Here is an 18040-nt window from a genome sequence, read left to right as displayed (position 1 = left end):
CTCCAGAGCTCACCCTGTAAAGTGAGACATAGTTTTGCTGTGTTTACTGGGGAGGGGGTGAAAAGGTTGGTATGAGCGATTACCACAGAGTATCAGGTGCAGTAGAAACATTTGCCTCAGGGTAACTTCTCTTTGTAGCCTCATCTTCAGAACTGGGAACTTAACTGCTGCAAAACCAGAAAGCCAAACTGCCTCAAAGTTGGGGAGTTAAACTTAGAGTATTTTTTAATTTTTATTTTTCTTGAGAACTTAGGCTTCTGTCACTTTTATCTTGTTTTTTAATATGGCTTGTGTAAAAGCACTTAAGGTTTATATACCTGTAAGTTAAGGACCAACTGAAAGCCTGTTTTTTACTGTTATACTCTGAGTTAAGGGCTCTTCCTACACTGGGACGTAGGGCCCATTAATGCACTGATTTCTTTGGAGACCGTGGTTCTGATCACTGAAGATATTGATTAAGACTGGTGGATATTTCAGCATTCATGTCATGGTGAAATACATGTCATGGTGAAATACATGTCATGGTGAAATACATGTCATGGTGAAATACATGTCATGGTGAAATACATGTCATGGTGAAATACATGTCATGGTGAAATACATGTCATTGTGAAATACTGTGTTAGCTCTGCAGATCTTTTTCTGAAACTGTTTGGGCCCCTCACTACAAGAAGGATGTTGAGGTGCTGGAGCGTGTCCAGAGAAGGGCAACGAAGATGGTGAAGGGTCTGGAGCACAAGTCTTGTGAGGAGCGGCTGAGGGAACTGGGGTTGTTCAGTCTGGAGAAGAGGAGGCTGAGAGGAGACCTTATCGCTCTCTACAACTACCTGAAAGGGGGTTGTGGCGACGAGGGTGTTGGTCTCTTCTCCCAAGTAACTAGTGATAGGACGAGAGGAAATGGCCTCCAGTTGCGCCAGGGGAGGTTTAGATTGGATATTAGGAAAAATTTCTTCACTGAGAGAGTGGTCAGGCATTGGAACAGGCTGCCCAGGGAGGTGGTGGAGTCACCATCTCTGGAAGTGTTCAAAAAACGTGTGGATGTGGCGCTTCAGGACATGGTTTAGGGGACATGGTGGCGCTGGATTAATGGTTGGACTTGATGATCTTGAAGGTCCTTTCCAACCTAGTGATTCTGTGATTCTGTGTGATGGTTAGGGAGGAGTATCAATCCTGAATCAAATGTAGGCATATAGGTCAGGGTTAATTGTCAGCACCAGCATACGACTTTTACTGCTTTATCAACTTTGCATGCCTGCCTCTTTTTTTTTTTTTTAACATGATCCTATCTTGAGACTAAGTCAACTGATCATAAATACTGTGACAGATGCCTGTTATGAACTTTATTGCAACATTTGAGGCAAGCTACAAAGAAATGAACCTTTGTGTAAAGGCAGTTAAGTTTGGTAAATAAAAGATACAAAGGTGAGAAAATCCACCTTTGAACAAATATTTTTTTTTTTCTGTGAGTCAGTCATCCTGTGATGATTCATGACTTGAGCAGAAGGGATGAAAGCCTGACCATTGGAGATGAATGGAGGACTTCAGTTTGTCAGAAATATAATGACTTTAAGACATCATGTTTGTTTAAAAGATACTTCCTTCCTTATGGAGGAGGAATACGTTGCACTTGACTGCTTTTTTGATCATGTGCCAGATGAGGTGGAAGAAGCAAAAAAATTCTTTCTACCGTGAAGTATCATTTACTTCTGCATTGCCAAGTTGATTGTATGCTTCTGTGCAAAGGGCTTCAAGGATGACTCTTCAGAGCCTGTTTCCTATTTTGCCTTGGAGTACAGGTCCATCATACCTCCAGCATAACAGATATATCTTCAGTGGCTGCCAGCAATTAACTGAAAAGGCAAATGTGCTATTTGGTTTCTGATATGTTTTTAAAGGATGCGTTGACTCACTCCTTTGGCAGAATTAGAGCGTGAATGTGGAAACTGTGCACAATTGTAGCAATAGAAGTGTTTGGGTGTGTAAATGTTCTAGGTGCTTGTTCATGTGACTGATTCTTGCCATTAGGCAGGTGACTTCAGTTATGACCCTTTTATTTAGTAAATACATAAATTTGTTTATATACTAAAAAGGAAAACTAAAATGGATCAAAATATTTCCATAAAGTTGGGCACTAGCTCAGTGAGCAGGATTTGAACAGGCTGCCGTATCTCATGGTGTTACAGATTACCACATCCTGAAAGTTCTGCAAGAAAAATAATGCTTTCTCTTCCTTCATGTGGCTCTGGACAAAACAACTCATCTCATTCTGTAACTTCTCTCCCACTGGAAGCTTTCATTGATGAAAAATAACAACAATGTTCCTGGATGCTGGCCTTAACAAAATAAAATACATTTAAAATGTATTTAAATGCCTAAAGCTTAACTAATCTTTTCCACCTAGTAAGTACTGTTGCTGTAATTCTGGTTAGCATTGAGCTGTCAAATCGCTGGACACAATGTGAATTTGTAATAATATGGTACTAACTGGATGAATTTTGAGAACTTGTTTTGGATTTTTAGTGCTGTGAAATAAAACTGCACGCTTTCTTCGTATCTTTTATGAGCAGTAATAATGAGATGATCTTTAGTGTCATGGCTATGTGCTGCTTCAAAATACATTTGGTAGGTTGCTATTACTTGCATTGGTGTCTCTGATTATTCTCAGTCGTCAAGCTGCTTGGTGATTAATATAAAATGCCTTAATTAGGTTTTTATACTCTTACATTTTGAGGTTAAGTGAAAATTTACTCTTGTTTCCAGGAGCCTGGGGTTTAAAAACAGCAATAGCTTCCTGACAAGGTGCTTGCAGATACTACTACAGTATGTAAAATGTCTGGAAATGTCCTGTGTTTTGAAGTGGAGTGAGGGTTACACACACATTTTTGTGCAGCCCAGAATCTGCTGCAGTGTTATTTTTCTAAACATTATCATTCTCTCAAGAGACTGACACCGTTGATTTGATAAAGAATTAGAAACATACATAATACAATACTTTCTAAGATGTCATTTCTTGCAGGTATTTAGCAATACAGCCTTGTTATTGAGTATCCATTAGCTACTAAGTTTATTAATTCTCTGATTACCTGTACATAAAAAATTAAGCTTTGCCTGCAGCATGCTCAGGTGCTGAGGATGCACTGCTTTTTTAAGTGTGCTGGGACTGGATTGGCATCATCTTTGATCAAGGCTGTTTCTTCCTTTTCAGAAGTGTGAGTCTGTAAGACAGTTTGAAATAAACAAAGCAGCATCAATTGTTTTCTAAAACAAACACCACCCCCCCCCCCGACTGTATAGTTACAGGAAAAGGAGTGAAATGTCTCTAAAATTAAGCTACCAAACCCAGGTATAACCGTCTAGGGGAAGAACATGACCACCACCATCCCTTCCCCCCACCTTTTTTTAGGTGCATAATATATTAAATGGTCATTTTGTTAGTTGCCTAACTTTTAACTAAATAGTTGTAGTCTATATAGCTACAGTTATATTACTTAACTAAATAGTTACAGACTAGTTCTCCTGATCGTCAGAGTCATTTCAAACCTGGCCATCCTAAGGACTGACCATACTGGATTGGAGAGAAGCTCTCTTGTGTCCTCCACAGTCTCTGAAGGGTGGTCAGTTATGGGCCATCAGAAGAAGAACGATACACAAATGCCACCAGAAGCATTGGTAAGCCCACCAAAGAGTGGTGCTGGGAGCGGGTGAGCCAGGGAGAGCTCGTAACTTCAAAATTTCTGGGGAGATTTTTTTTCCCCCACCCTTCCTCCTATGAATTTGTTGTCTTGATGCCAGATGCGCTTTTGTCATCCGTGTCATTGTGTCATGGTGAGGCCATGATTTGCTTTTGTGCATGGTGTAGTGGGCTTCTTTGTTTTAAAAGTCCTTTTTTTTTTTTGCATTGCTTTGACTGATGGGTGTGTGGGTGCCACCTTCAAATTCGTCTTCATCATGGAGACTCAGCAACTCCTGTCTATCCAGCTCAGCTGATGAGTGCTGTTTTTCTGCCTGGTTTCTCAGGATTTGTGGTTCCAGTAAGTAGAAAACTATTTCTAAATTGCTTTGTTTCTGGTGTTGATAAAGTTTTTGAAGAGGGTTTCATTGACTCTGAAATATATGCCAGGTCAGAGCCTAGGTTCTGCTTCCAGATCTGATAGAGGCAGATGTTTGTAAAGGCTGTATGGCTTTTTTCCGCTCCCTTGTTTGCTTCCAGAAGTGGAAAATGAAGATTATGTATAGATTAACCTGCATTTGCAGCTTTTTTTTTTCCTACTTACTTCAATACTGTAAAAAGATATTTTTACTTAAGACAGGGGAGGTGGGGAGGTTCAGGCTGACAGCATGTGGCCTTTATGGTGGTGGATTTATTTTTTCTTTTTTTTTTTTAAACAATTTCTTTGAAAACAGGTTTAAAGCAAGCATTGTTTTTCTGACATTCTGTTGAAAAGTTTCAGCACACCTCTTACTGTGTTTTATTAACAAAACCCAAATAATTGGTGCTCAGGGAAGGGACTATTGTTGAAGGACTAGGATAGAAGGAGCTAGCGGAATTATTATTATTAAATTATTATTAAATTTTATTTATTTAGGGATCAGAAAACCTCTGCAGACGTTTCCCACACTCGTGACCTGTAGCTCTCAAACGCTTCACTGGATGCAATAACAAATCCTGAACCCCTTACAGAAACAGAAGGTGCCCAGCTGACCCTGGGAAGCAAAGTATGCACCCCAGAAAGAGGAACCAGGTTGGATCAGGCTGAAGGTCCTTTTGGCTGGTGACCTCTGGCCTTTGGTAGGATGTGGTGCCTAAGCAAACGCATAGGGATAGAGCAAATACGTCCCTATATGCTCCCGATTACCGGCCACTTGTGACTACAGGGTTTTTTTGAATTAAGGAAAGTGGGTTTGTGTTTAGCTTTATATATAGCTCTTAATGAATTTCTCTTCCACACGGTTCTCCTGTTGCTTTCCGAACCCAAAGGCTTAGATTGCGATGTGGCGGATGCTAGAGCTCAGCTGTAGGCTTCGTGAAGGTTCAGCTCCTTTCGTTTTATTTGAGCCTGTCACCTGCTAGACGGGAAATTCAGTCACGTTTCTAGGAGCCGTGATTTTAAAACCAGTAATAGCTTTCTGACATACTCAGCTGGGTTAGTTACCATATGCAAATGCTAAAGCTTGGCATGTACTCTGGAGCAGTTCAGTCATTTTGTGTGATACAGATCTTGTTTCAGTACTGTGTTTTGCTGAACACCAGCAGCTCATCTTGATTTCTTGGAGCAGAGGAGTTAAACACTTGATCTCTTTTCATCCTGCCTGTACTACTTATGGCATGTATTTGCTTTTCCCTGGATGCCGGAGGCTCATTTTGCTTATTTCTTCCTTGTGCTGAAATCATTCTGATCTTCTAGTTGTTATCTAGTTGTTATATTTTTGGCTTGGTATTACCCTGTGCCTATAAATCGATTTATTGGACCACCCTTACACACAGTATTCAAGGTGAGGGTGCACCATTGACTTGAAAAGGGGCGAAATGATGATTCTTGTTAAATTCTCTAGATTTTCATTTCACACTTCCCTCCCCCCCCCCCCCCCCAAATGGCATTCCATTTCTTCCCTTGATAGGCGGTGAGCATCAGGCTGGTGTGTGTGGAGCTCTTCACTGGTACCTCTGTCTCACTCCTGACAGTAGTTAGAAGTATCATCAACCAATGTTCTACGGTTGTTTCTCAAAGACAGCACTGTCCTCCATGTGTAATGTATTCCTTCTTGCTGTTAGAAGTTATTTATTGCTCTCTGAGTATTTGGTTATGCAAAATTACCTGTGAAAATTGGAACAGATTTGTATTCTACTGTTTATGAATTTACAATATCCTGTATTTTTAATTGTGGTAATGTTTAATGAATAATCAGTTCATTAAAATAAATTTAGGAGAGATGAATGGTAGAGGGAATATTTTTAAACAATCAGTTGCACAGCTTCAAAGCATGGCTTTATAGGAAAATAAGGTAGAAAGGAGTTTTTGAGAGGTCATCTACTCCACCCTCCTGCCCTTTATGGCATCCTCTATCCTGCTGATGGTTTGTCAAGGGCGTTTGTTATTCTTGTCTATCGTTCAGCACATCTGCTACGTGGTGCCAGCTGCAAATTCAGTAAGCACTGATTTTTATTCCCCCCCCCCCATATATTGAACAGTGCTGTACTCAGATCCTGGTAGGACTCTGCTGGATACCTTTTCCAGCTGGAGGGTGAAGTATCCTCTATGTCTGGTCTTCCAAGTTCTGTATCTGGCTTTCTTTGCCTTTTATGTGTGTAGGCATCACTAGCCATGTCATCTGAAAGAGCAGCCCAGAGCTTTTCCAGCCCTTGTTGTAGTCTGGCATCCCCAGGTTTTATTTCTGCTGTAGAACAAAACTGACTTGTTTGCAGTGTGATTGGCATTGGGCAGCGTTGCAAGCTGTTACTGTGCCGGCTTCTTCATGCCTACAAAGAGTTTGAGTTTGATCGTTCGTTCTGTTACTTTTCTGGAAATGACAATCAAGCAGTGTTATCTGTAATCACCATTTCCTCTTACAGAGGAGATAGATTGGCCAGATAGTTACAGCCAAAGCACAGGGAGATGGCTCTTAATCCTCTCTGGTCACTCTGTTTTGCTTATTTACTGTAATGCTTTTAATTAGGTGTATTTTATTTAATGCATTTGAAGCATTACCACTCAGTTTACAGAACTGAATGACGACTCTTAGTCAGATGGACAATGTGCTGTTCTAAGAGACACGTCACAATTGTCCTGACGTTGCAGGGAAAGAGATGCCATAGGCTGTCACGTGTCCTCCGCAGCCACTGTTTCACGGAATGTCTTTCACAACCGTATCCAGCTATTGATTTAAAAAAAACCCCAAACCCTAAGCTGCTAGTTCCTGGTATATCTGCCAAAAGAGAGATTTGAAAACCTTTGTGTTTTGATTTCCAGCCTATAACTCTCTACTTGGCCTTTGTGTCCCAATTCTGCCTTCAAAACATATGCTCATTGACCCGCCTGGCACCTTTGGAGATGCCACTTGCATCTCATTTCAGTCTTTGCTTTGCCAGATCTGATAAGTCGATCCCTCTTAATCTCTCCTCCTGACTCTTCTCACCTGACTTACTTCTGTGTACTGGCTCTTGTTTCACTTCAGTTCTTTTGAACTTAAATGACCACAATTGTACTTGGTTTTCCAGATGAGATCTTAAAAAATGGCTCGCTGGCAGTGAGATTTCCCTTACCTTCCCTCTCGGGAAGGTTAATCATTATGCAAGTGAGATTTTTATATTTATTTGGCTGGTTGAGGGCTGTTTTCTGTGGCGCTGTGGAGGTTTTGTGCTCTGGCTCCCATCTTCTGCTACAGAACACTTTCACCAGGTGTCACAGGTCATTTCTTGTGCATGGATTTGCGTATAACAAATTTGTTTATATTATAGAGAGTGTTACTAATTATATTCTGCATTTCTCTATTTGCCTTGCGCTGCTGTATAAAACCCAGTGCCTGGGGCCTTGCGCTTCCAGCCCTCTCAAGCATGAAGCATATGCAAAGTCCTGCTGTGGCTCGGCTTTGCAGAAAAAAGCCTTTGGGGTTCGGATTTCATTTCACATAACCCAGAATTATAGGGCTGTTCTTCAGCCCTCATGAGCCTTTGTGCGGCAAAGAATGGCATGTTTTTCCTCTGTAGGGAATAATGCACGCTCTGCCGTGAATCCACCAGCTGGGAGGTTTGGGTTTGCAGCTAAGCTCCCCAGGGATTGATTATCCACTGCCTCAACAGCTAATATCAGAAGGTTCCCCCTTTGCCTTTCTTCTTCTGGGGCTGAGGTCAGGCGAGATGGATACTCCTGTGTTGCCCCACAGCAGATCTCTCCGTTCTCTGTCTCCGTGCTTTCTGCTTGTAAAACCTCGCTGTGCAAAATCAGTGGTGGATGTCGCTCCCAGTGTGGCATGGCCTGACTGTCCTGCGCCCGTGTTCCCTATGTCCCTGCTCAGACAGGAAGGAGGTGGTAAATCAAACCAGGTTCTTGATAAGTTAAAGTTGTCTTTTTTTTTTTTTTCTTTCCCCAGAAGGTGCTGCATCTGCTGCTTCAAACCAGCTTTCGTCATGGGGCTCGAGATGGGTATAAAAGCCAAATCTGGAGATGGTGCTTTGAGCCACAGGCTACCACCTGAATGAGGCAAGACAAAATTAACTGCAGAGGCTCATGTGACCTACTTCTTAAACTCTCACGTGCAGCCTTCAGACCAGAAAACTAAACAGGAGAAGACAGCTTTCATGGTAAATGAGAAATTGTTTCCATCCAGTATGACAATAGAGAGCTTTCAGGTGGTTTTTAACTGTATCGTGGTTATTGGGGCCACTTAGTTTGCTGTAGGATGAATGCCAACTGATATCTGATCCCACTGAAAGTTAAAGGGCTGTTAACCCATTTTGAGAAAGAGGCTTTTTTTTACGTCCCGAGGTTCTTCCCAAGCAGTTCAATCTGACTGAGCAAGTTACCTTTTTGCTGCCAGGTGCCCCCAGTGCCCCAAACTCAGTTTTCTTTGATGATGACATAAAACAGTAGCTCAAGGCCAGCACAAAAAGACCTCAGCTGGGTTGCTGTGGAAGTCCAGTGGCTGTGCATGACGTTGGACTTGGGGTGAGGAAAGGTTACTGGAGGGGGGTGAGAAAGAAAGTTTTCCTTCAAGTCAGAGAAGCACAATGGGAGGGTGGCTAAATGGATGTATATGCTTCATAAAAGCTGAGCAGAGAGTGGCCTTTGCGTAGGAGGAGGATGGACAGTCCCCTTCAGATGGGCTGAGGGCTGAGCCAACATCTCCACAGAAGCCTGTGGAAACTCAGGTGGAAGGATGAGGGAAGCAGCACAGGTCGCATAATTGCAACAAAGCAGGATGAAAAAATAAACAAAATTATCTCCTTTGTCCATCTCCCTTTCTTATACTGACAGCAAGGGTTGCTGGGCTCGGTCAGCAGGGTAACTCCAGGTGAAGTGCTCTGCTGAAGCCCAAATAGAACTGAACGCTCAGCGCAGGAAAGCTGTTGTTCAGTCAAGTCTCGGTTTCTTTTCAGCAAGCAGAACGTGCCTTATAGTTGTTGCTTTGGTTCAGTGCACTGTATTCTTTTAACTTTTAATGGCTTTTTAAAGGTGGGCTGTGAGGGAGGGGAGAGCGAATCATTGAAGCATACCTTGAGGAGGTACATGGTCAGTCTAATGCCACCTAAGACTTACAAATGCAGGTCCCTCCACTACCTAAGTATGCCCTGTTTTGGGAATTGAGCTGATGTGAACCACCAAAGTGCTAGTGTCATCTGCCTTTTGGCTGGATGTGGGGTGAGCTAACACAAAACTGTGTGTTGAGACGTACCCACGGCCCTTTTATGAAATGTCCTGGTAGAACGTCGGTTCTGCTGGGCCCGGCCACTACAAAATAAGGTGTTCAATATGTCTCTTCTCCCTCATAACGGCTGCCAGGAGCCACGTGGTTGTTTGGTCAGCTCCACTGGGTTGCAAGTGCTGAAGATGTGCTTGTTCTCATTGCTCTTTGCTTGTTCCTCTGTTCCAGTGATTCAAGTTCATGTTTGAAGTTCATGGGAGGAGATACCACTTGCTGTTCCTTTGCCAAGGGACTCCTAGTACACAGTTGGCAATGTGGGCTTGGACATTTTTGTAGTGACTTGAAGGAAATGGCTAAGAAGAAAAGAAACATTATTTTCTGGTATTTCCTTGTATGCAATATGCATTTTCAAAGACACTACTTATCATGTAGAAAATCAGAGTGTTTGGATAATGTACCCAACATGTTTCACAACTAGTAAATAATGACACCCTGATTTCTTTTTTAAAGCTTATCACCTACAATTAAGGATGGCTTTTCTAGGAGAATGGTAAAAAGACTTCTCTACCTTATTCTAAAAATTACAAACCTGAGATACAAGTTCACCAAACCTTGCAAAAGTTTTCCTTAATGAGGTTTCCTGTAGGAATGGTCATTTGTCTTGGTGGCAGCATATGACTGTCTTGGTTAGATAGTTTGCCTGGTAACCTGTGTAACAAATTACACTAGGAAACAGCACGGAGAAAAAGTGCTAAAACTCGGTAGTGTATTGCAGATCCTAAAACATCTGTCCTTGCATAGGTGCAAATACAGATGAAAATGGGTGAACAACAAAGCCAGTGAATACAGTGGGGCTGTTACTGCGCGGGCTGAAAAAGTGCTTGGTGCTAGAGAGAGCTTATGTTCATAACTGCCCAGAGTCTGCAGAACAGAGGGAGTGATGGGTAGGAACTGCTCTCATGCAGTGCTCGTTTCTTTGCAAGAGGATTAGGATGAACTTAAACTTCAAAATGATGTGATAGGATCCAACTTTGCTACCCAGCTGTGCTTGTCCAGCTGTAACATTACCTGGCCCTAGAAAGGTTGGGTTTCCTTGGCCCTTCCTTAACCTCTATTGACTCTCCTTTGATAGTGACTGCTTTGGTGACAGTTTTATCTACAAAGGTATCAGGCTGGCCCTCTTACGTCTTTTTCTGTGCTGACCTGCTTTTGGAAGAAGACATATGTGGCTTTTAATCTCCTCAGCTGAGTTCCCAGATTGCAGCAGTCTGCAGGGAAAGTGAGTCTGTGAAAATGAGCCTTTGGGTTTTTTTCGGGAACAGAGATCTTTATTCCAGTATTGTAAAGGGGACAAGGTAGGGATATGGGCCAAAGTCTGAGAGAGGGACAAGCCGTCACATAGGGCAAAGGCAACGGATCTATAGCAGAAAATTACACACAATAAATAAATATCTTTACTGCAATAAGACACACCACAAAAAGATATGAACCTTTGCCTTGCTTCCAAAAAGATTTGTAAAGTTGGTTGTTACTAATTCATCATTCAAGGTAAGTGCAAAGAAAATAGTGCACTTCAAAGAGTAGAGCAAACTGCAGCGTCAAAGACTTGCCTCGGCAGAGCTCCTCCATGTTTGGATCTACAAGCTGCCCTGACCAGCTGTGGAAAGTCAGCCAGACAGAAATTGCTGGCTATTTCTGCTGCCATTTTCCTGTCAAATATTCCTTTCCTTGTAGTAAATCATCCAAGCCCCGGTAGGGATGTATTTTATACTTGTCTTGCTGAGATCCAACCGGAAGATGAGGCAGTGCCAGCAGCCTTCAGGCAAATAAAAGCCCTTTCGGTTCTCATTCTGCGTTTGCCCAATGGCTTTTTGCTCCATCACCTGCAAACATCTCTGCGTTGTGTTTTCAGAACCCCAACCTGCGTGTCTGTGTCCCGAGATGGACACCAGCTCCTCTGCTCAGAAAGCAGATCATCTCTGTGCATGGTACAGCACAGCATCCGCGCTGGGACATCGAGCCATTCGGATTGTGGTTTGAAGCCTCACATCTGCCCTGAGTGGGTGATGGCTTGGGTTTGTAATGCAGTTTGAATTGCCTGCTCCTTGGAGTGAAATCCTTTGCTGTCGTGGTTGCATCACTGGTTGTTGCTCTTGTAGCTGTGGCGTACAAACACAAGGAGAGCGTGCGGTCTGTCTGCAAAGCGGACCTGAGATTGCTCTGGCCTCTGCAGGGCTGGCAGAGAAATCTCTAAGGCACTGTAGGTTTTTAAAGACAGGCAAAGGAAAAAATAGGAATAAGGGAAAAAATAAGAAATAAGAATAGAGGGTTGAGTGAGAAAAAATCAAGGACCCCTGTCAGAATTTAGAAATCTGGGTGTTGAGTGGTCCTCACAGGATAGGGCAAATGTTTGTACCTGCTCTAAAAAGGGGAGTGAAAGAAGCAGCTGTGTGATTGTACATTTTTCATTATTACCATTTCCCTAATGATTATTATGGGGATTTGCTACATATGGGCTTGCTGTGTAGGGATGTCATCCCAACGGCTGGACCAGTTGCACTGGAACCTTCAGAGCTGTCAGTTACAGACCGGAGGGTGTGTAGGAAAGTACGAGCCTGATGGCGAGCACTAGTGGTGGTGTCACTGAGGCACAATGGTGAAAAAAACCGCCTGGAAATCCCAGATCTGGGTTGTTCAAGGTGAGCTCTGAAGCTCTGTGAGAAGTGGGTAGGTGGATAGAGGGCAGTGCATGTGGCCATCAGTGGGAATTGTGTGGAGCATGAAGGTAGCTGTGCAATTGTCATTAGAGGCAGAGACAGTTGTGCAGATAGCAGCTCGTTAAAAGCTCTCTCCTCACCCTTGTCCTGCTATGTGGTGGTGAGCTACAGAAGGATGCAAAGATGTTTGAGAACTTAAGCTGAAGTTTAATCTATCTCCTGCTTTGGTGATCAGAAGACACTGATTACTATTATATTCTTCTTCTCTTCTCCCTCCCATCTTTATTCTAAAATGAGAGCAGTGTTTTGTTTTCCTGACTTCTGGATGGTGCTTTAAAGATGCAAAGACCAAGTTGGTGCAAAGCTTGTTCATGGTTTGGGCTTATTTCTCTCCTTGTGAAATCTTGGTAAACTGGTTTTGAACTTACAGTTTCTGGCTGGCTGTAGCAGTCCCCAACAGCAGTGAGTGTTTCCAATGCGGGAGGTTTCTGTGGCTGATATGTTGTCACTTCTGGAGGTTTTGTTTATCTCCAACAGCTTTCCAAAAGTTGGGGCTGATCCCACATATTTGAATTATAGAACAGGGAGAAGAAAAAATAATGTTTCCTGCTCTCATTAAAAGGCCTACTTGCTTATGCCAGCAGTTGGTGCCCTACTGGCCTGTACCTCTGGTGCTTCCAACATACTGTTCTTCGCTTTTGTAGTTTGTAAAACTTTCTGATTTGATGTTTCATGAGTGAGATTTTTAGGGCTGCAGACCCAGACTTGACTTATACACAGGATTCAGAAGTATTTGTGAAAAGCCACGGGTGAAAGGTGAGGTAGATAAGCTGGAACTGCTTGTTGGGGCAGTTCAGTATCGGAGCTGGTATCTTTGCAGGCTGATGCCAAAGGTATTACATATGTTAATTTGTGGAATATTTAATTTTCAGAGGTACCGATCTTAACGCATTCGGTATTCGATGAGTAGAATTTGTTAGACTCCTGGTGACTGAAGGATGCTCCATTAACTGGGGTGACAGCCTCCCCTGGGGCTTTGTTGTCTGCATAAGACCAAAAGCTGCTGAGCCTGGGTCTGCCTTTCTTAGATGTTTCTCCACTGATTTCCCCCGTGGGCACCCTCCTGAGAGCTGTCTTTAGGCTGTTTGTCCTCTGTAGGATCTCTTCCTCCCTGCTTGCAGGTGGTGAGTGAACTTGCAGAGCAATGCTGTGGCGGCTCTGGACTGGAGGAGCATGGAAGTGCAGGCGCTTTGCTGACCACGTAGGAAAACGTCATCCAAGCAAAGCTGGAGAAGCTGAGAAGAAACAGTGCTGAAGGTCACAGCTTTGTCTCCACCACTTGAAAAACTAAGCAAGGCCCTGAAGCGGAAGCCTTCATCTGCAGGTTCCCCAATGCTAGGAAAGCAAATAAAACAGAGCAGAGGCAGTCTAGTAGTGGAGTAGTTTGAGTGCAGGGAGGATCGCTGACCTGGCATAGCCGTGGCATGCAGGAGAGCTTGGCTTCCATGGCACACAAATTCAAGCTTGGCCACCCTTCGTGCGTCCTCCACCCTTTGCTCCTGCTTTGCCAAATGCACAGCGCAGAGCAGGTGGGAGCTGTGGAGGGAATGGTGTCACTAATAACATTGCAGCTCATTGTTGGGCTCCTTCTCCTGAGGTTGTGATGTTGGTTTGGGCGATGCTTTTCTAGCTAGATGTCAGCAAGGTAAGGGAATTCGTGTAAGGATTTAAGAGTACATAGCTGTGCAAAATCAGGGACTGTGACCTCCCCTTTTGTCTCTTTCACGTGGGAGAACACTGCAAAGGACACCCTTCTCCTTCCATGACTCTTGCCCAAAGGCTGCTGTGGTCGTTCTGGGGTTGATACTATCCTGTGAGCAAAAAGGATGTGGCCTGTCTTAATTTCCACCTCTGCGGCCTTGCAGGTGGGCAGGGGGCTGCACATGCCGTTTCGTTGTTGAACTTGAACTAGGTGTGGCCAGGTGGGTATTGAGGAAACCATCAGTCATGCCTGGCTTGCAAGCATTCACGTGAGTCTTGGCACTTTGGGGTAATTTCTTGGGTTATGCTGGGATGGGATTTTTGATCAGGAAGGTGCTGCCGTGGGTTTTGACCTGGGAAGATGGCTGTAGCAAACAGCTCACAAGCAGCTGCTCACCGGGCCTGTTTGGTGGAGTTATATATAGATTTTGCTCTCTGTGGGTCCTGTTAGTGGAAGAGTAGGTTGCACAATGGGCTCTTAAGAAAGCTTTTTGTCTGGAGATTTATTGCCTCTTTGAGATCTGGGTGTCAGGGAAATACAGACTTTCCAAGGGAGTGCTTAATAATCCCCGTTCTGTGTGCAGAAGGGCAGATACCTGGGGCATAACTTTCCCCTGTCCCTCCCAGTAAGGTGAGGAACAAAAGTCCCTGATCCTGTATGCAAAGCAAGAATACCTGCAAATAAAAATACTACCTGTAACGCTTTAGCATATGTAATAGGGCCTGAAAGTTGTCAGATCATTCCTGAAGCTGCTTTTTACCGAGCAGGGAGGCTGCTCAAGTGCCCTTTTTTTCCATCTGGAGAGATTTTGACCCCCTGCCTGCTTTGCTGTGGTGCTGCTTCTCTCCCCAGCAGCAGCAGGCTGAGGCTCTTACAGCTTGTTAAATAGCCCAAGAAGTTCTTTAATGAAAATTAATTGAGTGTTGCTAATTTGCATGTCTCTTGAGGTAGGCAACTAGATTTCTGCTTTTTTTGCTTTATTTCTGATCGTTTCATCAATTACTTCCTTGAAAAGCACACGCAAATTAAAACTTGAGGCAATAGCCGTATATACTTAATTATTAGAATTTAATGTTACAGAAGTTCATACCACTTTCCGTATTCTGCTTGGGGAAAATAGAGGAGAAAAAAACCTTTATCTTTTATATACAAAATGTTTCGTATTTTCTGAGATTCTCAGGCAGGTTATGAGCAGTCAATTTAATTCCTAGAAGGGAGATAACTGTGTTGAAGTACGAAATTAAGAATGACGCAACAAAAAGAGATAACGTTGATTCGTTTTCTGTCTCACTGATAGAAATCTAGGGGAAACATGGGGGTGTTACATGCTCTCAATGCTGTTTTTTCTGTTATGTAGTAACACAAGTTTTCTGTCTTTCCACTGACCTTTCTACTGTTAATTTTTAATGAGAAAGAACTGTTTTTCCTTCAAAAATGTCCTCACTGGAACTAGTTGCATATCAGGCCAGAATGGTTTATAGTGGTCTGTGGTTACAGAAACCCATCTTTCTGCCTTTTCTTTTACACAGACCCCTTCTTGCTGCTTCTCTTTCTTCAGTAAATGTATTCCCCTGCTTGCTTTGGTCTGTCGGGCATGTTTTTAACAATTTTTCTTTACTGAAGATACTGAAAGGGAAGGTAACATGGTGAGGCTGTAAAGATATGAATTTAAAATTCATCCCACAGAAGGAGAACATAAAATGTTTTTATCCAATTAAACAAAAAACCCCTAAAAATAATACTTAGAGAAATTAAGATGCATAATTAACTCATCAGAGATAATAACAGGCTCTCCTATGCTCCTGTAGAGCAGAGCCACAAATACAATGATAACTATGGCTAATCTGTAATCACCTGTATTTTCCCTTGAGATTTTACATACTTTTCCTGCCAGGTCAACACTGATTTGATCAGTTCTGAATCTCTCACATTAACAAATTTACCCAAATTCGTGCGCACATATAAAATGAGATGCTGACTCTGGGTGCTCTGATTTGGGCACGGCATACAGTCGCTTCTGAGCAACAGCTAAACAGATGAAGCAGCCTTGGATAATGCTTGGATGCCACTGTGTTTGCGGGAAAGCGTAGGAGCTCGTGCCATTTTGCCGTGCACCCCTGGGTTTTTGGTCATTTAACGTGTCCTTCTACTGCTGCCCTCCAGGGAACAAGGTGTAGCCTTGTGTCCTGGCTAGGCAAGGTTGTGGGAGGGTTCCTTGTACCAGGATGTGCTTTTCCAATGGACACTCTGTTCGGGCTTGTTTGCCTGTTCTTCCAACCATGCTATATTGTTTTTCTGGCAGGAACTTAATCTACAGCTGGACAATCGTGAAAAAAAACAGTCTAAGGAAAGGCTCAAAATGAGAGATGCTAAAAAGTGACCCTGGCATTATGTAGCTGTGTTAATCCCAAATGTAATACCATGGATTTAACTGGAATTACACTGGGGATTAGTTCAGCTGATAGCTGATCGCCCTGTAATAGCTGCCTGGCTTGAGGAGTTGGTTGAGCAGGTGCTGCTTGTCTCCTTCCAGCCCCATTCCTTCACCTCCACATCATCCCTGCTCCTCCTTCCCCACACTGGGTTCCTCCCCCAGCAAGACCTCATTCGAGGAACCCCATTTATTCCCCTGTCTTTACTTTCATCTCTCCCTTGGGATTTCCCATTTTCTGTTTTAAGGGTCCTCCTCCCACTTATGTCAGGGAGCTTTGCAAAATCCCACCTTTTTTTTTTTTTTCTTTCTTTTCCACCACAGGGCTTCATTCAGGGCACCAGCATTTTAAACTCGTCTGGAACGAAGGGCAGAGATGAAATAGGACTATTTTTTCGGTGAAGGACATGCATGACTGCTGGTGATTGTGTGATGAACAGGTACCAGGAGATGCCCACAACTCCCATGCTCAAAGCAGGCTCTTCATATGGGCCTTAGAGAGAGCGCTTGCTCTTCTGGGCATCATTAGAAGTGAGTTATCTCCTCCTCGAGGAGAGGCAGCACTGTTTGCATAGCTGTCCTCATCGCCCTGGGCTAGATTCATGGATAGACAGGTAGGGATCAGGAGGAAGTGGTCAGAGTGGTCAGTGCTGGATCGGGCCGTGCATCCCCAGACGCACACAAATAACACGATGTGCAGAATGGCATGCCCACAGGGAACACTTCTTCCTTCGTCGCTGGCTCATGGGCCATCCCAAGGATGTAGCGTGGCTTCCCTCCATGACGATGTTGCCTGTCCTCCCGTTCAGCAACGTTCTGGGATTTGAGCTTTTCCAACGGTGGAAAATGGAGGATTTTGGGCATGGGCTTCTCTTTCCCTCACATGCTGAGCTTTATGTGCTGGTGGACTCCTGTGTGTTTCTTTCTAACCTTTTTGGCATTTTGGCCAAAGGGTCGGCATTCAGCCTACAATACTGCTTGGTTTTTAGACATTAATACTATCTTCTGGAGGTGATTTTTTTCTGCCTTGTTTTGTGTGGGATCCTGTTCCTCCTCTCCTTCCTTGAACACAGGTGTGGCTCCTGGCCGGGAGCAGGCCCTGTCCTTACCTGGATGATGGCTTTGACCCTAGAGCGGCGGCTGGGCCTGATGCCCCTGTTTTGGTGGTGAAACGGGCCTTTCCCCGCTGCGTGCCCCGACGGGGGGAAGCCAGCTTGCCTGCCGGCTGTCTGTCTGCAGGCAGGATGCCACAGCTGAGCCCCAAGTCCTTCATTTTAAGGGAATTTTAGACTGGCATCGTTAAGCCAGCGCGCTGGAGGGTTCCGTCGCGGTGTGTTACCCGCTCGGGCGCCAGTGGTGAGGGGGTGCTTGAGGGGCGCCGGACCCCGCACCGCCATGAGGCATGCCCGCCTCAGCGCCCCTCGCCTCAGCGCCCCTCGCCTCAGAGCCCCTCGCCTCAGCGCCCCTCGCCGGGCCCTTGCTCCCCGCCCGGGGGCTGCCGGCTTCCCCTCGCCGCGGGCCGGGGCGGAGGAGGAGGCGGGGGCGGGGGCGGGCGCAGGGCGAGAGGGGCCGGCCCAGGGACGCGCTACGTGTCGCGGGAGCCCTTATAGCCCCGGCCCGGCGCGGCCCGGCTCCGCCGCCCGTCACCATGTCGAGCCGGCAGGAGACGGTAGGGCAGGGCCGGGCCGCGCCGCGGGGCGGGCGGGCGGGGGCCGGGGCCGAGGGGGCTGTGAGGCGCGGCTGGCTCCCCCGGGAAACCCCGCTCCTTAG

Source organism: Phaethon aethereus (assembly GCF_964289735.1).
Source record: "Phaethon aethereus genome assembly, chromosome: 7".
In the NCBI taxonomy this organism is placed as follows: Eukaryota; Metazoa; Chordata; class Aves; order Phaethontiformes; family Phaethontidae; genus Phaethon; species Phaethon aethereus.
Note: the sequence above shows the minus strand (reverse complement) of the source record.